At 47.7% G+C, this 24,444-nt stretch overlaps 2 long non-coding RNA genes across 2 annotated transcripts in view; both read right to left on the bottom strand.

The window, feature by feature from the left end:
- Window positions 1–3,149, bottom strand: part of LOC143660045 (uncharacterized) — a 31,392-nt gene extending 28,243 nt beyond the window's left edge. Inside the window, exon 1 of the long non-coding RNA XR_013163823.1 lies at window positions 3,004–3,149. This is a non-coding gene — a long non-coding RNA (uncharacterized LOC143660045). The remainder of the gene's footprint in view (window positions 1–3,003) is intronic.
- Window positions 3,150–15,355: 12,206 nt separating this feature from the next.
- Window positions 15,356–24,099, bottom strand: LOC143660044 (uncharacterized). The gene is made up of 3 exons (XR_013163822.1): window positions 24,058–24,099; window positions 16,704–16,950; window positions 15,356–15,539 (listed from the first exon to the last, which is right to left on the bottom strand). It is a non-coding gene; the product is annotated as an uncharacterized LOC143660044 (long non-coding RNA).
- Between the last annotated feature and the right edge of the window lie 345 nt (window positions 24,100–24,444).

The raw sequence follows: 24,444 nt of genomic DNA, 5'->3' as shown, positions 1-24,444 counted from the left end.
GGTGTAGTAGAAAGAGTCCACGTGCTTTCAGGCGAGGGCTTCCTCCGCAGCATCCTCTGCTGGGAAATGGGATCAGTGGGTTGCCTGGTGGGCTCAAATAAGGCGGTGGGTGTTCTGAGGCCTCCTTCCAAAGAGTGGGGGGACGCGCCAGAGAAGCAGACATGCCAAAACCCCAGGTATTGTTCTCATTGTCCCGGCCTTCTCTTTGTCTCAGGAGCATCCGAGGCTCCCTCCTCCCCCAGCGGAGATGGGGGCCAGCTGCCTGGAGAGGGGCAGCCGGGCGCCCGCTGCAGCCAGGGCCGGCACCGCTGCTGCCGCTCGTTAGAACCCTCACAAATGTCTCTCTCACGGGACTCCCCACCCCAGGCTCTGAGAGAGCAGTTTGACACGAATCTAAAAATAGCTGCTGTTTTGTTCCTTTGTTGGAGGGGAGGGGCTGGCGGAGGGGCTCTAGCTCCCCTTAATGACCTGCCCACAAAGAACAAAGCCTTTTCTTTGCAGTTGCCCGGCTTTGGGCAGCACACCCCAGCCTCCTCAGCTCACGGAGTGGAGCCCACAGTTCTCCTGAATGAGGGTCTGCTGGCAGCGCCGGTCTGCTGGCAGCGCCAGGTTCCAGGCCCAGGCCTCTGGACAGGACAGCCCAGGCCCCAGCCGGATGGAAGGAGCACACAGTGTGTAGTGAGGGGTGTGCGTGGGGCGGGGGCCAGCTCTGCAGGTGTCATGTGACATGCATCATGCCAGATCACCCGGTGTGACTCGATGGAGTATGGGGCTGCAAATGACTGGGTGCGGCTGGTGGTAGGCAGGTGACTCTGTAGGGTTGTGCGTGCCTGAGCTGGGGGCACTGCTTGGCTGTATGCAGTGACGCTGTCTGGTGGCAATGTCTGTGAATGGGTGAAGTCATAAGTGGCTGTGCAGGGAAGGCGGTGGTGACAGTAGATCTGTGTGCGGGTGACACCATGAGTGTCTGTTGGCTGTTCCCAGTGAGACACACTATGCACAGGTGATGCTCTGTACATTGGTTTGGCTATAATAGGCAACATGGACGGTGCTGGTGGCACTGTATGTGACTCTGAGCTTGTACTGGCGGCACTGGGTGGTGAGCTGATTGTGTGGGTGACATCACAAGTGGCTGTGTGACTCTCTGCCAGTGACCATGGCTAACCAAACGTCAGGAAGCTATAGCAGCGCCTGCACCCCCTCGTGAGCCTGACACAGCTTCTAGCTGCCCTCTCTCTCCTCTCCGTCTCTCTGGGTAGCTCTCTCCTATAGGTTCTCTTGCCTCCTAGCTTCTGCTCATCTCCTGCTCACCTCCTGCTGCCTTTCTCTCCAGGCATCCCTCTGCATCTGCACCATCCATGGTGTGTGTCCGACTCGGGGAGGGGGTGGGGGGCGAGTATGGCCATCCGCTACCCAGCATCGGGGGCAGCAGTTGGGAAAAAACCCAGACTAGAAGTAAGCAGCAGCTGCTGCTGCTGGTCCAGGCAAAAGAGACAAGGGGTGGGACCTGGGGCGTGGTCAGGGGGCTCTCAGCTTTATCTGGAATGTTTGGGTTCATTTTTGGAAGGGAGAACCTATGTATATATTACTTGTGTGATTTTTAAAAAAATTGAAGCAAATCTTGACAAAAAGTTTATTTGTTGTTAATCTAGGTCATGTGATTATGAGAGATTTTTATACTTTGGATTTTTCTGATTGTTTAAATTTCTCAGAACCATTAAACAAAAGCAGTATGTGCTCATGTTAGAATTTGCTAGACTGAGAAGTTAAAATTGACTTGTGTCAGGCCCCGTGCTGAGTGATTTGCATGGATTGTCTCATTATATATTTGGCACAAGCCTCAGAAGGCAGTCCTGTCAGCGTCTCCCATTTCACAGGCAGGAGGACTTGGGCTCAGGTGGGTGTATTCAATTGCCCTTGAGCACACAGCCAGTAAGTGATGGAACCAGAGTTTGAACCCAGATCTAGCTAACCTGAGGGAGACAGTTGTAGTAGATTTAAATGCTGTTAGTTAGTTAACATAAACAAAGAAAGAGAAAGAGTAAAATCTAAAAATCCTTCTATACACACAGTCCTGCCTCTTCAGTCCCATTCCTTTCTTCAGGGGATAATCACTATTTGCAATTGAACATGGATCCTTCCAGACAGTTTTCAATCTATTTATATGTGCATGTGTGTTTCTATTTATGTGTATGGGCTTGTGTGTGTGTGTGTGTGTGTTTCTCACAGGGTCACAAACTTTAATTCCCATCACAACTTGGAGATGCAGACAAACATTATTTTATCTTCCCATCTCCAAAACCATTAGTCATTAGGACAAAAGTTGAACTCGAGCCCTCTGTGGTTCAGAGTTTCGTCCAATTCAGTAATTCACACTGTTCCATCATGCAGCGCCAGGCCCCCCAAATCGCTTCTTTTCTAGTGGTTGTGCCTGATTGTCTGGGGAGCAGATGGGGAAGAGTTTGGCCTAGGTGACCTCTGGTGGGTTAGAAAGAGTTTGGAGGTCTTGGGCTCAGTGCCACCATCTGCCTCCTCCAGCCTCTGGGGCCATGTCCCTTTCCCTCGGTTGCTGTGTATCCTATAGGTCATCAGGCTGAAGTCTGAGGCTGCTGTAATTTTCAGACTATGCCCAGAGCCTCTCCCATCCTCCATCTAGCCCATAGTTCAACAACCCAGGCCCAGCCCCTCTCTGCTCTCCTTAGCAGGTCGGTGGGCTCTCACCTCAGCCTCCACACCACACAGGCCTAGAGGGCAGCACGAGAAAGCTTAGAGTCTCCCTCCACTGGATAACACTGCCACAAGAGGGTGAGGCCTGGGCCTTAGTGTTTGATCCCTACGTTGCATAATGAACACTTAAAACAACAATAATCGTTTACTACCTCTCATGGTTTCTCTGGGCGAGGAGTTTGGGAGGAACTTGGCTTGGAAGTTCCGGCTGAGGTAACTACTGAGATTGCAGTAAGATGCTGACCAGGGCAGGGCTGCTGCTACCTGAAGGTTTACCTGGGACTGGGGATCCACTTCCAGGGTGGCTCACTCACATTTCTGGCAAGCTGGGGCTGGCTTCGGTTTCTCTCTCTGCAGACTCTCTACAGGGCAGCCTGGGGTCCGTACAGCTTTGTGACTGAGATCTAAAAGTCAACATCCCAAGAGAGCCAGGCAGAAGTTGTACTGTCTTTTATGACTTAGCCTTGAAGTCATATAGCATCACTTCTGCCTTATTCTCTTGGCCACATGGGTCAGCCCTGACTCAACGTAGAACAGAACTGTCAAGACCATGTACAATCTGAGAGTTTACCCTCTTTACAAGCTGCCCCAGTTTCCGGGATGCTGGTAGAAGATACAAGACTCCTGGGTCAGAGATGAAGGACAGTTTATTACTCACAGCAATAGTTGTAGCCAGAGTATCAGTATTTTTTGTACCTGTTTCCCAAGCCCCCGTTTCCACCAGGGTGACTGAAGAGGGCCAGATATCACCTCCACATGCAGCGGGCTGCATTAAAGCAGAGGAACGCTGAGATTAGGGAACCTGAGTCTTTTACAATGGTCACTAATCAGAGCTACCCTTTGCTCCAGAAGAAGCAAATATCTTCTATCTTTCAAATATCCTTGAAAACATAACACAGAAAAGTGGGCAGTCAGAGCCTTGCTCACAAGTCATGCAGAAAAGTGAACAGTCCACAAAGAACTGTCACCCAACAGGGACCAGCCAAGAAGGTGGTCACTTGGGGTCATCTTGGAGGCTGGCTACCACAGCCCAGGTTTTGTGGGTGGCATCCTCAGGTGATCTCTTGCTGAGGCAAAAGTGGGAAGTAGAGGCCAGAGCCCCCCTATTCTCAACCATACCATTCCTTGACTAACACCCCAACCATTGGAAAGATCATATGCTCCGAAATAAAAAATGAAAAGCACATTAATAATTTTCGAAATATTGTCCATTTATACATACAGAATTGTTTCAGAAACAGAAGTGGGATTATCTAATACGTGTTGTACATTAAATATATTCAATTTGGCTTTACATATTGGAAAACATTATGGCTATCTTTCTATGTCAATATACACCTTCACCTCATTTTTTTCCAGTAGGGTCATTGTACGCCAGTATAGTTATACCACAATTTATCCAGCCACACTTCTTCTGAAAGAACATTTATGTTGCTTCTAAAATATTTTTGTATTTCTGATGATGCTTTAGGGAATGACTTTATAGACATATTCACACACACGTGCTAGTAAGTTAAGGGGATAGAAGTTTTAAGTGGAATTTTGGAGGTGTAGGATATGCCTACTTTATATTTTAGTACGAATTGCTAGGCCCCAAGTGACATTCGGTATATTCCCACCAGTAGCCTATGAGCATGCTCATTTCCCCACATCCTCTCTGTTATTGAATATTATCAGTCTTTTTAGTTTAGTAAATCTATTGGGGAAAAAGGAGTTTCTCAGGCATTTTAGTTTTAACCTTCCCTCTTACTAGTGAGTGTAAACTTTCTTCATTTGTTTATTGGCCATTTGTGATATATATTTTTAAAATACCTGACCATACATTTAGCCCATTTTATGATTGGTTTGCTTTTATTTTATTTTATTTGCTTGCAGGAACTCTTTCATGTTATAGATATGACTCTCTGTCTACAATGTAAATGACAGATAATTATTTCCAGCCAGTTTGTCTTTTTGACTTGTTTGATTCCTTTCACTGCATGAAAGTGTTTTTTTTTTTTAGTAATTAAAAAAAAATTAACTAACACAACATTTAGAAATCATTCCATTCTACATATGCAGTCAGTAATTCTTAATATCATCACATAGATGTGTGGAAAGTGTTTTTTTATAGAGAGAGTTGAATCTGTTGATCATTTTCTTTGTATCTTCTGAGTTTCATGTCTTGCTGGCATGAGCCTTTTATGGCGTAAAGATATCAACCCTTCCAGGAGGGTGGGTCTTGCTCTCTGAACATTGTCTGATGCTGTCAAGTGACTTGAGGTTTTGAGACTGCAGCCAAAGCAGGTCACCTCTGCCCAGCCTGCACAGGGGGGCATCCCAAAGGATAATGCTGGAGGCAGAGAGGGCCCCCCTGGTGGTGCTTTTTGAACAAAACAAGCTGAACTCCTGGGAGCAGATCCCTTTGGATAAGCAAAGCTCCTTAAGAGGCCCCAGGGGGAGCCTGGGAGGAGCGACTCTGTAGTACTTGGCTGCCTGGGAGCCTATAGGAGCTGGGGCCTGCAACAATCAGCCCTCCTCTCTCATCTGGCTCTGCCAGCACTCACATGCATAACTACGCACAATAATTCCAGAAAAGCATGCACTCACAGACACACACAGCTGAAATGTGCACCCACGAACACATAGAAATGCACTAAAAAAATGTACACATGAGCATACACACGTGGGCATGCATGCATATGTGCCCATGGCCACGTGTACACACATAGGGTGCCCACATGCACAAAGCATGTGCACACAGGTGCAAAAATAACACACAGAAGTGAAAATGGGTCATCCACATCCATCCCCACCTACAGAGACAGTTAGTGCATGTGCACACATGCACAGATGTATACACTTGCTGTATCTGTCAGGACCCCAGCAGAAAACAATTGGCACAAACAAATTTAATAAAGGGACTATTTACAAAGGGGAGGGCAGGGTCAAGGGAAACTAGCATACCTTAGTAAAGCTCCTGGGGCTAGCAGAAACTGGGAGCCCTTCACAATCGGTACCCTGAAGGATCAAGGGGAATGAACCCCGAAGAGGCTTTGGAGAGGTCAGCTCAGCAGAAATTATGACAGTGAGAAAAATGCAGCCACTGCCCCTGCCCTTTCATCTCTTGCCCAGGCCTCCCATTGGCAGAATCCACCTGGAAGCCAGACAGGGAGGCGCTTGGGGGGTGTGGTCCATAGGGCCAGCCTCTCAGGGGCACAAAGTAGGCTGAAGAGTGGATCTGGAGGGGCAAAGTGAGAATATCTAACACCTGTACGTGTATCAACACACACAGTGCATTCAGATGCACGCACACCCAGATGCACTCACATATTCACACAACTTAGAGCCACAAGCACACAAGCGCAAACACTGCAAGACCCGCACAGGCTTGAGAGGAAGGCTGAAAGCAAGGTCTTCAGCTGCGCCGAGCCTTGAATTAAGGCTCCCTTCCTCCCACCTTCTTCCCTACACAAAGCCCAGAGCTGGTTCTTTACTGAGCTCTTTGTAACTCTTGGCAAAGACCGAATCCCAGTGGGACAATAGGCTGGCCAGGCCTGCAAAGATCACTGGCTCTTTGCGGGCCTTTCGGAGGCATGGCCCGCCAGAGTGACAGCTGAATCAGCTTCAGACTGGGGCGGGGGAAGCACTCCTGGAGGCCGGGCCGGCGGCCACAGGGTTGAGAGGTCTCCTCTCCGAGCAGGACTCCCACCTCCACAGGCCCCCGCCCCCTTCCATCACCTCCCTTAAAGAGGCACCCAGCCCACGCCAGGACAACCAGTCCTCCTCCCCCTAATCAAAGCCTTACTGTCCACCCACATCCATCCCACCCTCCAATCTTGTCCACTTTACTTCTAAACAATTGCCTGGGCCGTAGAGCCTGTAGAGACCTGAATAAAGAGCATGCTGATAAGAAATAAACAGCTCCCTCCAATCCTGTCCACTTTATTTCTAAACCCCCACTGCTGCCACTGCCCGTGTCTGCCTCCTCAGCTCTGGCCCTGGAAGCTTCCCTGCCTCTAGGGAGCTGCCATTCCCCAGTCAGAGGGGCCTTTTTAAAATGTAAGTCAAATCATTTTCCTTTCCTGCTTAAGATTCTTCTGCGGCTTTCCCCACTCTGAATAAAGTCCCAGCTTAGCCGCTAACATCTGGCCCCTGCTCCCAGCCTCACAGCTCACCAACTCCACTTGAGCCAAAAGTTTCAACTGTAGTTCTCTGAGTACACCAGGCCCTCTCATTCCTCAGGACCTTTGCACAAGCTGTCCTCTGCCAGGAAACCTTTCCCCTACTGCTTCATCTCCTGACTTTTCCCAAAATAGTGCTTCTCAAATTAACTGTGGGGTAGGGTCAGCTTTTTTCTTTTTCTGATCCATTGTACACCAATGCTTTTGTAAAATACAATAAAAATGAACGTCTAGAAAAAAGTGAAACTAAAAAAAAGCAAAGTGAGATATAGCCACCTTGGAAACAGTTTAGTGGTATCTTATAAAAACAACGGACATTCACTTATCATAAAGACCCAGCAATCCCACTCCTAGGTATTTAACCAAGGGAAATGAAAGCATATGTCCATACGAAAACCTGTATGCAAATGTTTACAGTGTTTTTATTCATAATCACCAAAAACTGGTGGTGAAAAGACAAACTGTGGTGCATCCATGCAATGAAATACTGCTCAGCAATGAAAAGGAAAGGGCTACTGCTATACATGATAATATGGATGCATCTCAAATGATTATGCTAAATGAAAGAAACCACATTCAAAAGGCTACATTCTCTGATTCCGTTTATATGACATTCTGGAGAAAATAAAACTATAGGGAATGAAAACAGAGCAGTAGTTTCCAGACCTGGGTTTTGGGGAGGGGGCACTAATGGCAAAGGAGTACAGGGGAACTTTTGGGGGGTATTCCAGCCCAGCTCTTGGAGGGCTTGTGTCGGGGCAGCCCTGAGACCAAAGAGCACGTCAGGCACGGCGTTAGACATAAATTTTATTAGGACTTTCGAACAGGAGAAGGTTCTTCCTGCAGGTGGCTGGCCGGGAAATGGAGGTCAGTGCTCTGCAAAGGAGAGGGGTGTGCCAGGGACAGCTTATAAGGGTTTAGGACGAGAGGGTGAGAACAGAGTTTCGGCCGGGTCTCCTGACACGGGGACCTGGAGACTTGTTATCAACAGTCATCAAGGGAGGGGAGTTCTAATGCCTGGTTTATGACACCATCTGTGCATTCTCCCCCCACCGCCACCCCCAGGAAACGTGTTGACCTTCAGCTTCTGTCTGGGTCACATGGGGGCTACGTTCAGTAACATTGTTAATATGGAGAGGGAGGGGGCGTGCCCAGGCCCTGGGACTCCACAGGGGGTAATGGAAATACTCTATATCTTGAGTGAACTAAAACTGTACACCCAAAAGGGCAAATTTTTCTGTATGTAAATTATAGCCCTAATAAATATGACTTTAAAAGAAAGACATACAAAGTCCCAATTTTTTTATGATTAAATTCAACAGACAGAAAATTACTTTGTCAAATTGCTAAGCGCTAACTTAGATTTCCTTGCCCAACTCCCTGGTCCACTGTCTGCGTTTTGATTTCACCAGGCCAGGTTCTGCCTTCCCCGAACCCCCCCAGGCTGGATTTACTCCCCTCCCCAGTCATGCCGCACAATTGTCTGGGCCGTGCGACGCGCCCCAGGATGCCTGGGTGGGGTCTGCAATTCCCTGAGGGTGGGACGAGACCCGAGCCTCCGCTGTCGCAGCACAGGGCTGGGGACCTGTTGGGGCCCAGGTCAGGCTTTACATGAAGCAGGCCTCTGACAGTTGGCAAGGCCGCGTCCAAGCACCCGTGGAGGCAAGGCCCCTGGTCTCTGAGGAACGAGGTCTGGCCTGGGCTGCACCTTACCTAATCTGGCCTTACGGTAGAAACGTTCTGCCTAAGCAGTTTCCGGTAGGAAACTGCAGAAACTGGTGTGTCACGGGGTGGACTGGGGACGCGAGGCATAGGCACACGGTGCCCTGCTAATGTGGTAAACTGCTGAAGCAATGCTCTCAAGGACGCTGACTCGAGAGCCCGCAGAGACCTGAATGAAGAGCAGGCTGATAAGAAATAAACAGCTCCCGAGACAAGGAGCTGGGAACCAAACTTTGTAGCTTTGCAGGCATGACAGATGTTCAAAATAAATCTTGCTTTGACTATACTCCCTAAAAGCAGTTCCCGTACAAAAACACTATAAATGCGTGGACGTCAGTTTGCTCTTCCAAGTGATGAGCTTGAGTCCCCCGACCCCACTTCACCAATTTCTTGTGTCTGCCATTTTTTAAAATGCACGGCACCCCCTCTTCTCCCCTGTTCTCTAGGGAAATCCCGGCAGGGACCAGGCTCAGACGAGGGGCTCAGAGAAGATGTGGCCAAGGGCAGGCCTACCCTGCCTGATGGGCGAGGGGAGGGGAAAGGCTTTCCCGGTCCCCAGGCCTGCACGCTTTGCTGGGAGGTGCCTGCTGTAAAAAGAGCCCCCAAGGTGGAGGCAGGATTTGGGACCTGCCCTTTCAAGCTGACACGCTGAGGATTCTTTTGGCTTGAAGAGACTTCCAGCCCTTCCTAGGTCAAGATGGAGTCGCCCAATTGTCATTGGGACCCACCTTGTTTGGTTGCTGAGCTTAGGGCTGGGGCTCTGCAGGTGAGCCACGGCCTATCACGGGGCATACAGCCACATACCCGTGTATGCACCAGCACACGTCATCTGGGCATGGGTGGGGGTTAGTGTGTGTGTCTGGGTTCCAAATAACCCAAAATCTGATTTCGGGAAAGGATAATCATCTCTTTTCAAAGACCAGGGTTCAAGGAGGGAAGGATTTGAAAGAACTGTAGAAGTTTAAATATCATTCCTCATGATTGTCCTAGCACCTGAGCTCAGAGCTTCCAGGGAATCACTGAAAATTAAAAAGAAAAAATAAAAACTGAAATATAGACACATGCCCACTCTTATGTAAGCACATGAGACTACATACTTAACCCCAGACAGGCACATAAACCCTTGCTTGGACACACATAAGCTCACAGACAACCCCGAACCTATGAACACATAATGAAAATAGTAATGACCAATATTTGTCAGGTGCTTGCTACAAACAGGCACTGTGCTAAGTATTCTACCCATATTGCTTTTTAAAAATATCTTTGCAAAAATCAGTCAAGAAGGCATTATCATTTTCATCCCCACTTTAGAGGAAAATAAGGCTCAGAGAAGCGAAGTGATTTGCCCAAGTCTCAGAGCTAGAAAGTGGCCAGGACGGGATTTGAACTCTGGTGGATGGAAGTCCAAGGCCAGGCTGCATAATCCTTAGACTATTTGCTAGAGCACAATTGTGTACATTGCATACTTGTGAATGTACACACAGGTCACATATTGTGTATCAGAGAGCATGACTTGGTGATGCACAGCTATAGGTACCCTCATGCACACAGATTCCTACAGGTGGCATACTTGTGCACAGAGACACAAAGACACATGCATGCACATCAACACACAGATACTAGCAGATTCATTGATGCACGTATTAATTATAGTCCACATGCTGAGTTTCCTGACGTGAATACATCAAGCTAAGTCCTAGGCTTAGTTCTGGTTCCAGGGCAGATTTCCCACCCTTCCCTTCTCTGCCCCTCTTTGTAGGTAAGCGTTTGGGGGTTGGGCAGTGCAGCATTGAGACCCGCCAGTTGGTGGCTCAGATTTTCTGGGGACAGACTTCTGTCTTCCACCCCCATCTGCCAGGTAAGCAGAGCCACCCTTGGGGCCAGGATCACAAAGTGCCACACCTGGGCCCTTCCCCAGGCAGGTTGCCATCAGAGGAGTGCTTCCCAGCCCTGGCCCCTGACTCCTCCAGCTCCCAGATGCCCCTCCAGCCACAGGTGTGGCTTATGGACAAAAGGCAATGAGTCCCACCTCTCATGCCTCATCTTCCATTCATCTCCCAACGTGCCCTGCATCCCAGTTCAAACAGTGGCCTGAGGAGTACGGAGTAGTAATACCTACCCTGCCTGAAGGTTAAGGAAGGCTTCCTGAAGAAAGGAGAGTCTAAGCTACGCTCTGAACTCAAAGGTTGAATAGAAATTAGCCATACAAATCAGTAGAAAAGCACTTTAGCTAGAGGGTAGCATGTGCAAAGTTCCAAAAATGAGACGATAAAGAATGTTTGTGGACTTGCAATTGATTCATCACAACTAGAGTGGAACAAAAAGGATTTCAAAGTAAACATAAACCTTGAGTAAGGCTTTGAGACTTGCGAGACCGGGCCTTCTTAGGGGGCAGAGCACAAAACTTCAAAAGCTTAGGGCAGCCACCAGAGCAGCCATTAATTCAGCTTTCCCTTCCCTGGCAACCAGACTGTGGAGTACACCCACAGATGCTGTCCCAGACCCAGGGCAGAGGCTCACTGTCCTGGGACCACATGGCAGCCTGGGGCTTGCCCAGCCAAAACCACTGACCGTATCTTACCCTCTTGAACCAGGCAAGTGCCTGCTTGGTAGCTATCACTATTTCTATTTCTATTTTACAAGCGAGGAAACTGAGACTTGTAGAGGTAACTTTTTAAAGCAAGAGAATGATCTGTCCAGAGCTGGCCATGAGAAGAGCGTTCTTCTGAAAGAGACTGAGGAGAATGAACGGAGAGGACTGTCACAGGGTCTGGGAGAGCCAGGAGAGACTTAGAGGAGCTTAGGGGCTTAGAAAAGAAAGACCCCAACACCATGAGGCTAGGGTCCCTCAGACTAGAGTGGGTGCCTGGCCTTTGGCTTGACCTCTAAGGCGCTCCTTTGCCTGGCTTCATGCCATTCCCAGCTTCAGCTCCTTCCTTGAGAAGCCACAGCCCTCCATGTCCTTACAGACAGTTCCAAATAAATCTAAGAGTCTTGGGAAATGTCACTGATTTTTATGATTCCCAAGTAATTTCCCCTCGAGGTAGGTTCTCAACCGTGGTGACTGTGCACCTAACGAGAGAGGGAGAAAAACTTCCCATAGCCCTCTCTGCCCAGCCTCAAGCTCAGGCCTTCTCCCACGTCCTAGGCACTTGGCCTTCAGGGGAACAACAGACTCCTCCCTGGGACAGAGCGAGCAAGGATTAGGAACTATGCTGATGAGGGTTTTCATCCTGGTTCTGACCCATTACCAGCTCTGGCTTTGGACAAGTCCCTTCCCCATTCTGGATCTTAGCTCTGTCAGCTACAAGAATGAAGATGATTGTAACCACCCGAGGTAGTTCATTGCAAGGTTGCAATACCTGGCTCTTAGTAGAGATTCTTAAAAGGGATGGTGGTTTTTAGGTAGCTCCATATTTTCTGTGGTAAAAGTATGTAAATTCTTAAGTTCCAAATTCAAGGATTTTCTTAATTAGTTCTCAGCCCAGCTCTTCAGTCTCATTTTCCCTGAAGCATGTGTGAAGGCTTGGTAATGGGGCTGAGGGAGCAGGTGGTGCTACAAGTCAATTGGGCACCACCCACGTGGAGAGGAAGGCAAATGCTGCCAAAGACCCCTAATCTGTGCTTGTCTGAAATGGCTCTAGGATGGAGAATCAGAGCCTATGGGTGGAGATTTCTGTGTCTCCGTCTTAGATGGCCTGTATGATACTTGCTCCCCTTTATCAGCTAGGGCTGCCATTGTCTTTTCCTGACCGAAGCCTTGGAAGGCAGATTTGTGGCTTGCAATCTCCCAGATGCCCTGCTTCTGGTGCCAGAGAGGATTCATAACTCAGCCCCTCACTGGGACCAGCCCAAGATCACCTACATTTGATGATGTCCTGGATAGATCCAGGATGGACTCCCCAATCTGGTGAGAATGGGGAGTGGGAGGTCTTTAGGGATGTGTGGAGGCACTATGGAGGAGGGACTAGATGGGCAGCTTATTTTCAATCCAAATACCAGCTCTATCAGCTGCTGCATGCACTTGGACAGATTTGTGCCTGTCACTGATCTTCAGTCTTTACATCCGTAAAATGGGGGAAATGACACCTACATTGCAGACCTGTTGGGCATATTAAACGAGATGGCATGTACAGCATTGGAATAGTGTCTGGCATATAGTAGACATCTATTTATTTGTTTGTTTAGTATTTATTTATTTATTTATGTTTGTTTGTTTGTTTATATAAATGTCTGGTTCTCAGCTGTTAGCACTAGCGCCCAGGACAGCTCCCCAAGTCATGGTGGCTGTGGCCGCTGTCCGCGGTGCTGATTAAAACGTTAAAATCTCTCCCCTTTGTTCCCCAAAAGAAATGCTAGATGCTCCCCCCCACACACACACACACACACTCACCACTCTTTGTGATATTTTCAGAGGTTCTGAAGATTGAGGGGCGTACTCAGGGCTTTCATGACTTTTTCTCAGACCTTTATCATCAGGCTTAAAATGCACTTCTAGCAGTAAGTAAAAAAGTATTTGCATCGATGCAAATGTTCTAAGAAATGATGAATATGCAACTATGTGATGATATTAAGAATTACTGAGTATATATGTAGAATGGAATGATATCTTAATGTTTTGTTTGCTTTTATTTTTTTTTAATTAATAAATAAAAAAAAAGAAAAAAAAAGTATTTGCGAAGTCCCCTTGGGGGAATGGTGAGAAAGGGGGAAAATTCAACTTCCCCAAGTGGAGAATTCTTGATATTCTCACGAGCAGTGGGGACAACCAAGCAATAGGCTGAGTCCCCAATCTTGGGGTTTGTTCATATGAAACTTAACCCCACAAAGGATAGGTCAAGCCTACTTAAAATTAGGCCTAACAGTCACCCCCAAAAGAACCTCTTTTGTTGCTCAGATGTGACCTATCTCTCTAGCCAACACAACAAGCAAACTCACCACACTCCCCCTGTCTACATGGGACATGACTCCCAGGGGTGTGGACCTTCCTGGTAACGTGGGACAGAAATCCTAGAATGAACTGGGATTCAACACCAAGGGATTGAGAAAACCTTTTCAACCAAAAGGGGGAAGAGTGAAATGAGACAAAATAAAGTGTCAATGGCTGAGAGATTCCAAACAGAGTCGAGAGTTTATCCTGGAGGTTTTAGAGCTGTGTTCCAATAGCCGTGCTTCTTGAAGATGACTGTATAATGATATAGCTTTCACAATGTGACCGTGTGATAGTGAAAACCTTGTGTCTGATGCTCCTTTTATCTACCTTAACAACAGACGAGTAAAACATATGGAATAAAAATAAATAATAGGGGGAACAAATGCTAAAATAAATTTAGATTGAAATGCTAGTGATCAATGAAAGGAAGGGGTAAGGGTTATGATATGTATGAATTTTTTTCTGTTGCCTTTTTATTTCTTTTTCTGAATTGATATAAATGTTATAAGAAATGATCATGATAATGAATATGCAACTATGTGATGATATTGTGAATTACTGATTATATATGTAGAATGGAATGATCCTATATTAAGGATGTTTGTGTTTCTTGTGATTTTTTTAATTTAAAAATTAATTTTAAAAAATGCAGTTATAGAACCAGAGCTATTGGTCCCAAGGTAGTTAAAAGTATTTCTCTTTTTCCTCCTGGATGCTCTATTGAATTCCTTTGTATTTGGGTCCAAAATGCCCAGATTAATAAATACATTTATGATAAAATAAGAACAAAACATGATAATGTGTTTCAACCACTAATTGTAGAACTAAGCTTCCCTATCATTCTAGTCTCATAGATCCAGAAGTCCAAATATTTTCAATAGCACCTGAAAAGATGTTAGGCTCTTCTTCCTTTACAGTCTGAGTTATCTGTAGGAATAAGGGAAAGAAGAAGTACCAGTTCCCCCAAATCTCCTGGTTGCTAACCATTACTCCAGGCCAGGATGTGATCAAAGCTGTGAGGATTCTCAACACATATTCCAAAAGGGTGAGATGGGTACACAGCATAGCAGAAAAAGAGCAGGGACATGAAGTCAGTCAGACTTGGGTCTGAATTCCAGATCCTCACCAGCTTTATGACTTCGGCAAGTCACTTTACTTCTCTGAGTCTCAGTTTTCTTATCTGTAAAGTGAAGTTAGTAATTGTGCCTCATCCATAGAGTTATTGGGAGATCGAAGAAGATATTTCTCCTTAAGTGTTTCTCATTATCTCAATAAATGTTCCATGAAGTGACAGCAGTTATTGTTTCAGCATCTGACTCTGGGTCTCTCAAAAGGGGAGTTCCAATCACCTTGTAACTCCTTTAAGTTATCTGCAGATTCCATAATGTTCAAAGCTCTCCCAGGAAACCTGGCTTCCCTCCTCCTCCCATAGAATGTTGTAGAGCAACCAGATTCCTCCTCTTTATTTCCCTACTCAGTATAACATCCTTCCACTCCCTGTGCTCTTTGATTTTATTTTGATTTGAGTCCCTCTTCTGAATGTCTGACAAAATTTGGTTAAGAGGGCAGATATTTGAGACAGGCAGGCAAACCTAGATTTAATCCTGGAACATCACTTACCAGCTATGGGTTTTCAAGACTGTCACTTGACCTCTCTAGCCTCAGTTTCCTCATCTGTAAAATGGTGATAATAATGACTCCTTCCTTATGAGATTGTTGCAAGGATCAAAGAAGAAAATGCCGTCAAGTGCTTAATGCAGGGGCACATCATGAGTTCCTAATACATATTAACCATTACTGTTGACCTTCTTGGCTTTTTAATGCATATTTTCTGATCTTCTTTTCTTGGGGTGCTTTGCCTCCTCCTTTTGATAAGTTGGAGGTAGAGATTCCTGTCTCAAGTTTCTATCCCCTCTTCAGAAGTGGAGTGAATGCCTACATTTGAAAGTCCATTTCTTCTTTTAGGTCAGATGAGAGGTGGTCTTACAACTCTGGATTGGGAAGAGACACACATGGAGCATACCCTGTGAGGCCTGAGGTCAGTTCTCTGGTACCCTTTATCTCTACTGTAGCATTGGAATCCCAATCGGGATGCTCAGCCTTTGTGGTTATCCTTGATGTGACTTGGCGTATGTGGGCATAAGACTGCTTGTAGGCATGACTGTGAGTGTGAGAAGTAGGTGAGCCACGTGATCATGTGTGACTTTTATGGAAGGCCACATGCAATTGAGGATGTAAGGGCAGATGCAAATAAGGAGTGGCTGTGTGTATGAAGTTGTGCGTCTGTGTGTGGTGGGGAATGGGTCTGTTGGCCATGATGCCAGCCCAGACTCTTCATCCATCTGCAGGTTTGGGGGGTCCCAGCCAATTCATGAGTTTGCCGGTTACTGGCACTGCTGCTCTGCATCCCCAGCCTGTCATGATAGGAATAGCCAAACTTCAATGATTGAAAATCCTGCTTGTACTGAATTTTTCATGACCTGAACTGGGTTGGAGAATATGAAAAGGTTTGTCAAGTAAACCCATGGTACTGGGAAGATGCTTAGCTTTTTTAAGAAAAAGTTTTTCCGGCACTTTTAAAACCACTTGGTTAGAACCCCCTTATTTAAAATGAGTGCATAATCACTAAAGTTTCTTATTTGTTCATTAAATCACCTCTCCTAAGGGACCATGTCTTGACAATACAAGGTTAGTCATTAATTCACATTAATTGAAAGTAATAAAATTTTTGCAATGTCCCATAATTCGGCCTTATCACTAATTCAAGAGCTCCCTCCCCCCGAGTATTCCAAATCAGGAAAGTTCTATTATTTAACAGCAATATATACCATACTCAGGGGAAATAATTTCTACATCGCCATTTAGAATTCAATAACAATGACATAACCTCATATAATTCCTTCAAGGGATCAGAACTGATTTTTTTTTTCAAAGCACTTAGCCATCCATTATTTTTGGTGATTCCCATAACAGGTCAGAGATTATCATGCCCACTCATCAGTGGGAAACTGACTCTCATGGTAGGCAGGTGAGCTGTCAACAAGGCTCACGGTCAGATACTGAAGAGTGGTAGGATTAAACCCACGGGCTCTTGGTGGTCTCAGTTTCTCATAATACAGTTAGATCCCCAGAAAAGGCTCAGAAGGAACTCTCACCCTTAGCCAGAGAACAGGACAAATGTCCTAATAGTCCACAATTTGTCATGGCATTCACCCTCAGGTGCTGTTTTAGGAGACAGTAAGAAGCAGAGAGGCTTTAGCACCAAGAAGAAATTCCTCGACAACCTGTTTCTTCCCTGCATCCTTTTATCTCAGACATATGCTGAACATCTAACTTCGTATTAGGTCTTGAGCTGGAGGCGCAGAGAAATTCAGGCCCAGTTGAACTCGAGGACTTTCCAGTCTAATGAGGGGAATGGGAGATACAAAAAACAATTATCCCAATGCATCATGACCCATGGGACATGGTGGGCAGTGCAAGGGACTGTGGGAGCCCAGAAATGGCAGCTGATGCAACCCATGGGGTGGAAAATCAGGGCAGGGGTGATATCAAGCTGAGTTATCCAGGTGAGCCCATAAGCAACCTGGTATGTTTGGGGAGTTGCAAATGATCGTCTGTCTATGGGGTGCACCTGGTAAGGACAAGAGACAAGGGTAATGCTAGGGGAGGGTGCTAGGATAAGGAGATGCATGCTGTGCATGGCAGGCTAAGATTTTAGAGTTTTTCCCTAAGGGCCGTAAGTATCATGAAAAGTTCTAAGCAAGAGAGAAACCAGAGGTACACAAAAGGGAAAAAAAAAAAGACTAAGATGACCACACAGAACAAACAAATCTGAAGAGTGGCTCTCTGCAGCCATTGGCACATAGGAACAGCTCCAGAGAAGGCCGTGTGGCAGAGAAAGCACTAAGGCTTTGCAATCATACAGATCTGGGTTTAGATTTTAGCTCACCATTTTATTCATTCATTCATTCATTCACTCAGTTAACAGTTACTGGGCACCTACTATATGCCATGCGCAGTTCTAGGCACTGAGGATACATCAGTGACCAAAATATGAAACCCTTGCTCTCCCAGAGCTTACATTCTGCCATAAATTCATAAATAAACATATAACATGCCAGATGGTAATAAGATCTATACATAGAAATAAAGCAGGAAAAAGGGACACAGAGGAAAGGGGGGGGGGGATAATTTCTAGATCAGGTGGTCAGGGAAGATGACATTTCAGCAGAAACTTGGGGGAATTCAGATACAAAGGCCAATGGCAAGGGTGTCCCGGGAATGGGAACAGCAAGGGCAGAGGTCTGGAGACAGAAGCAGGCTTGTCCTCCCTTGAGAAGCTGAAAGAAGGCCAGCGAGGTGGGAGCAAGGGAGGGAGGAGGATGGCAGGGGAAGCCGGCAGAGACCAGGTCCTGGCGGACTGGCAGGTCATGCTGGCAGGTGTGGTGGACAGGCTCATGGCCTGAGTCTAACCCCGTCCACAGGGCAGAGGCCACGAGCTGAAAGTTACTACTGCTCCCGGCCACTCTTGATGACTTTGGCCAGAATGTCCCCCTACGTGGTAAAGTAAAAAGCCTGACAAGGGTGGGCTGAGGAGGGAATGAAGAAGGAGGGAGTGGAGTCAGAAACTGTAGACAACTTTTTGAAGAATTTTTGCTTTTTTGAAAAGGAGATTTGGATCAATGAACTGGTATCTGGATAAGAACATGGACTGACAGGAAAGCTTTTTTCTAGAGGGCATCACTGCGTAGTTGCATGACAATGGGATGGATTGAGTGGAGAGAGAAATTGGTTCAGGAAGGAGAGGAGATGACAAGCAGGAGCTGGATGAGAAAGATGGGGTCTGGGACACTCCTATGCAGGCCTGGCCTCACGAAGGCACGGGGCAGTTCACCTTTGTGACAGCAAGGGAGATAGGGAATATGAGATGACACTTATGCAGGAAGGTTGGAGGATTCAGCCTGCTGGTGCTCTGGAGCCAACCGGAAGGAAGGAAGGCTAAATTTTCAGGAATTTTGTGAGCTGGCAGCTCGAAATGGCCATGGTGGGAACATTTGTACAATGGAAATCAGCAAATGCTATGAATCGGGATCTTTTTATCCAGAGAGCCTGTTGTTAAATATTTTCCCAACACACCACCAGATGAGCTAATTCTCTTCTGGTCGCCTCATGTTCTTAGTGCAACAAGGAGGTGAGGTCATTAAATGAGCATGAGGAGAAGGAGAGAGAGAGTCAGAGATTTGAGGAGAAAGATAAAGGTATACAGAAGTCACCTGTAAGTCATAATAAAATCGCCAGGAAGAGACTAGGACACTCTCCCTGGATTGCCTGGCAGTGCTGCGAGTCCACTGCCTTGCCAAATTACCTGGGGCAATTTTCTTGACCACTTTGAGCCTCATTTTGCACATCTATGAAATTGAGGTCCTAATTCCTACTTCGTGAATTATTGGGAGCATGAAATGAGATTAGGCATCTCCAGCATCTGTCCCAAGAAGGGAGCATGGATTGTCTGAATGGGCTTTTCTGGGTCTTAGATCTGCAGAGGAAGGAAAAGCTTAAGGCAGCTCTTGCCTTGGCCACTCCCCACCCCATTCCCCACACCCATGACCTCCTCTGTGAGTTGGGTTGGATGGAGTCCAGATCCAGGCACATGACCCCAACTTCCCCCAAGCTATATATTTATCACAAAACAGCAACTGCATAATTTAAAGTGGGTGTTAAAAAATATTCCAATGTGTTATGTGATTTTGCATTCCTGGGTGAAGAAAAATTGCTGCAAGAAGGTGGTTAATTATTTTAAAAGACAAATTCCATGAACTAAAATAAAAATAGACTCCTTGTCCGGAGGGAAAGTGAGAAAGAAAAAAGGGGGGGAAGACATGAGGAATGTTCCCCTTTAAATAGAATGTGGAAGTTTCTCCAAGTTAGTGAGTGAGTCCCTGGGAAAGAGACAGGCTCTCTTTGAAAGCCTGTCACCTATCCAGGAGAGGAGAGGACAAGGGACAGAGAGATTAGATGCAGAGACCAGCAGGGAGGCTGAGGTGATTGTTCAGGAGGTGACAGTGGCCTGGGCAAAGCGTGGTGATGGGGGAAGGGGTGAGGCTTGAGAGAAAGTGTGAAGGTGACTTGATAGACCCGGACGGACGGGTTAGGTGCGGGATGTGGAGATAAGGGAAGAGGCGGGGTGGACTTTTCGTTTAAGCGAAGGGCCACGCGGTGGTGCATTTTGTTGGGATTCTTGATAAAGTCCAACGAAGGACCACTCCCTTCCCCACCTGAGTCCTGATCAATTTAAGAAATAAGACCAAGGCTGATGAACGAGTGCCAAACGTCACCTATGCCAGGTGAGGGGCATCGCTTTGGGTGAACACCAAATGGGCCTGTAAGCTGAACCCCAGAATAAGGCCCACCCATCCCCAGGGAGGTTGTGAAGTGGGGACATTCTGATGGCACAGACGGGCAGTGGCACATTCGCACCCTCTGTGGGCCGCTTGCTCCCAGGGGAAAAGGGAAGCACCAGGCCCAGTTTATTCTTCCCAAATCTATCAATCAAAAAAGCTCCTCTAGTGCAGAATAAGTGAAAAGAGAATGGCCAGGAGGTAGCTGTGGGGGTGGTGGTGATGGATTCAGAGATGGCTGGGAGATTGAGGGGCCTGGACCAAAGCGTAGGGGGGCAGGGGCCCACTTTGCCATGGGGCTCACCAGTCTGCAACTCACAAGAGTTTGAGGGGTGTTTGCCAGGAATTGTGTTCCTCTCTCACTTGCCCTCTAGTGTAATTTCTTGGTAGAAGAGAAAGACAGGGTCGCACTGCAAGTGCCAGGACCTTTCATAAATCCTGTGGGTGCCCCTCTCATCCCAGCACTCAGAGATCCCCCACTCCCCGACTGCATGGCTTTTGCTGCACTGCAGTTAGCTCTGTCATCCACCAGCTCTTTGGGGTCTAATTCTTCTCTTCCCCTTCAACCAGAGGGGGAGGAATCGCTGAGGGTTTTTTTTGAATGAATGAAATGGGTTGATGATCGGTTGAGAGGGAGAGGCAAGCCCGTCTCTCTAGGGCAGCGGCCCCTATGACACAATTTTCAGCATTGATTTCTCCCTTCTGGTATCGTACCAGCCTCTCATTGAGTGCAGACTAGCTCGTCCTTCTTGTAGATAGGGATATGGGTTCACATGCCAGTTTCTTCTCTAACACCCAGCGTGGCCTTGGTTCAATGACTTAGATCGGCATTTCTCAACATCTTGACTTTGTCTGGTGTGTAGCAAGTCACTTGTTCTGATGTAATGGCACAGGAAAAACTGCTTTCATGAAAGATGGCGACAGCAGATGCTGGCTGGCCTAGAAGGGTGTAGAGGCTCTCTAGGGAGAGCACCGCTCTTTTATTTAGGAAAACACCCTCATGGGCCTGCTTGGTCATGTCAGCAAGGCCCTGAGGGAGGAGTTCAGTCGGGGAAGAGTCCAACGACTCTACTGTAAAGAGGGATTTCAGAGTTGCCCCCAGGCATCGAGGAGGAGGTGGGCTCTGGAAAAGGAGAAGGTCTAGAGAGCCGTGCCCCGCTATGAGAGAGGTGGCTGCAATGAGGCAGTCAGTGAGATGTGCTCCATGGCTAGAACATCTGATGCCTCTCCAGGGGCGAATTTGTCTGACTTCCATGCAAAGTTGCTTCCTGCTTGGACCTGGAGTTCAAGCAGATATGTGGGGAGTAGAGATCCACATGGGGCCTGCAGATTGTGGGGGTATACAGACCTGCAGGGGGTGCAAACCTGGGATGGCGCAGATCTGGGAGGGGTTGCAGATCTGTGAGAGAGTGCAGGTATGTGTTTTTGGGGTGCAGATCTGTGGGGTCTGTGCATTGACTGTTTTTAAGGTTGTGAGCTTGTGGTAGGGTTCTGAGATTGTGCGCACATTATCCATATCGGTAGTTAATGTGACTGGCTGTTGTGTATTGTGTGGTTGTTCAAGGAAGGATGTGGGTATGTTTGAGTTTGAGGGTGAATGAGCAGGTATGTGCTTATGTGTGGGTGGTGGATACACATGTGCTCCAGGGTGCACATTTGCATTTGTAATTGTGTGTGTGCACACGTGACTGTCTTTTCAAGTGTGTGAGTGTTGATTGTGAGGGACGGCGAGAATGTAGCGTGCTTTAAAAAAGTGCCTGGCACATGGTAAGTGCTACGTGCCGCTCAGGCATGAAAAGCTCCACTCACCCACCGAAGTCTGTCACACTCAACTGCCTGGAGTAAACTGTTGTTTGGGGAATGAAGGAGATGGCAGCAGCGGGGTCCGTGCTGTGCCTGGCTGCCTGGAGAGCAATGGCCAGTGTGGGAGCTAGGCGTGCAGACACGGCGCCCTCAGAGGAACAGGCTGCAACGTGGACTGGGTCAGGAACAAACCTAAGACAATCCCCTTCTCCAAATAGAGTGAAGGAGTGTGACAAGGTGGCAGAGGGGCAGAGCTGAGTGAGGGCAGGAGCGAGGCTGGATCCTGCTATTTGTGGGATTGGGGCAATGGTTTTGTTTAGCTGTTAAGGTTAAGGGTGACCATGAAGGATGTGGTGGTCCCTGGGCGGCACTCACATGCCAGATGATTTAGGGTCTTCTGTATAAGGACATCACTCCCACTCACCAGCTTTCTGTTGCGACTTCTTGAGTGGAAGAGAGGGAGTGGGCATTTCAGCAAGTGCTTGCATATGGCATGAGAAAGTGGCTCACACAAATGTCCTATGTCACCTTTGTTACAGTGGGAAATAGGTTGTTATTTCTGGCATGGACATAGACAATGGACCGGATTGCTGGTGGATGGTGGACAGGGTTCAGCCATCTCCTGGGGGCCCTGAGAGGTGCCACCTCGGCCAGCTCCTGCAGACCAGCTGCTCTGAGAGCAGCAGAAGCTTTATGGGCCCCACCACGGGCCATCTGTGTGCTGCATACTGTGGCGCCCAAAAAAGAAGCACACAGAGCTTCTGCCCTCAGGGAATGAGTCGAGAGGGGCTCAGATCTATGTGGAGGTGCAAATTTGTGGAGGGTGCAGACCTGTGAGAGGGAGTGCAGGTCTCTCAGGGGTGCAGGTCTGTGGAAAGCATGAAGCTATGTTGGGGGTGCAGATCTATGGGGAATGTAGATTGTGGGGTTATGCAGGTCTGTGGAAGTTGCACAGATCTGTGAGGTGGCATAGATGTGGGGGGGGGGTGCAGATCTGTGGGGGGGGCTAAGATCTGTTGCAGATTGGGGGGTATATGACTCTGTGAGGGGGTACAGGTATGTGTGTGAGGTGCAGATATGTGGGGAGTAGAGATCCACGTGGGGCCTGCAGATTCTGGGGGTACACAGATCTGTAGGGAGTGCAAACCTGGGATGGTGCAGATCTGGGAGGGGTTGCAGATCTGTGAGAGAGTGCAGGTATGTGTTTTTGGGGTGCAGATCTGTGGGGTCTGTGCATTGACTGTTTTTAAGGTTGTGAGCTTGTGGTAGGGTTCTGAGATTGTGCGCACATTACCATATCGGTGGCTAATGTAACTGGCTGTTGTGTATTGTGTGGTTGTTCAAGGAAGGATGTGGGTATGTTTGAGTTTGAGGGTGAATGAGCAGGTATGTGCTTTATGTGTGGGTGGTGGATACACGTGTGTGCCCCAGGGTGCACATTTGCATTTGTAATTAATTGTGTGTGTGCACACATGACTGTCTTTTCAAGTTTGTGAGTATTGATTGTGAGGGACGGCGAGAATGTAGTGTGCTTTTAAAAAGTGCCTGGCACATGGTAAGTGCTATGTTAACACTTGCTATTGTGTGCGCACGCAGGTGCAGGAGTGGGCGTGCCCAGGTCTCAGGTGGGTGATTCCTGGCACGGGGAAGTCAGAGACAGGTGGACGGGAGACCCAAGCCCTGCAGCGAGGCAGAGAGCCAAAGCCTGAGGCTACACCCAGGCCCAGCGCTTCTCCCCAAAGCACTTGGCCCCTTCCTGCTGCCTCCTGGGAGGACTGAGGGCACTGGGCCAGATAGAGGTTCAAGGGGGCATCCCGCCCTCCCTCCCCTCCTGCCTACTCAAAGATCTGACAGGAGGTGGGGGCTGGGGACAGGCAAGCCGAGGGACCAATCCCTCCCTCTCCACAACCTGACAGCTGCGGCCCAATTAAAATCAACAGTTCACAGGTGTTTCTGGTAATGACTCAGGCACAAAAAGCTCCACTCCCTTTAGGGCTCTTTTAAAAAAATTTAGAGCTCTTTAAATTTTATTCGCCCACAACATCAAACCCAGGGAGGAAGTAATAAAAGAAGATGGGGAAGGGGGCACTGCACACACATGTGCACACATGCACGCTTGTTCATGCATAGACACAAACACACAGTGACATCCTGGCACACACATTCACGCCCCTTGGCCACTCCAACACACACACAGACCCAGTCACATGCCCAGACACACGTTCAAACCCACAAACCCACACTCAAACACATGCCATCCAAATCCATATCTGTATACCTATCTAACCCCCCCCAAGTAACCACATACCTTGCACACGCTCACATATGCCCCAGCTATATTGGTTTTCTATTGCTGCGTAACAAATTACCACAAACTTAGTGCCTTCAAACAATTCATGTTTATGAGCTCATAGATTCCATGGGTCAGGAGTCCAGGCATGTGCAACTGGGTCCTCTGTTCAGGATCTCTCCAGGGCCGCATCCAGGTATCAGCTGGCTCGCTTGTCATCTGGAAGCTCTACTGGGAGAAAATTCCCTTCCAAACTCATTCAGGTTGTTGGCAACACTCTCATCCTTGTGGCTGTGTAACAGAGGCCTCCTCCAAGGATTGCTGGCTGCTGGCTGAGGACCACCGTCGGTTCCTTGCCCCATGGGCTTCCTCAACGTGGCCGCTGGCTTCATCAAAGCTGCAAGG

Source organism: Tamandua tetradactyla, chromosome 2 (assembly GCF_023851605.1).
Source record: "Tamandua tetradactyla isolate mTamTet1 chromosome 2, mTamTet1.pri, whole genome shotgun sequence".
In the NCBI taxonomy this organism is placed as follows: Eukaryota; Metazoa; Chordata; class Mammalia; order Pilosa; family Myrmecophagidae; genus Tamandua; species Tamandua tetradactyla.
Note: the sequence above shows the minus strand (reverse complement) of the source record. Positions and strands in the feature narration are given on the sequence as shown.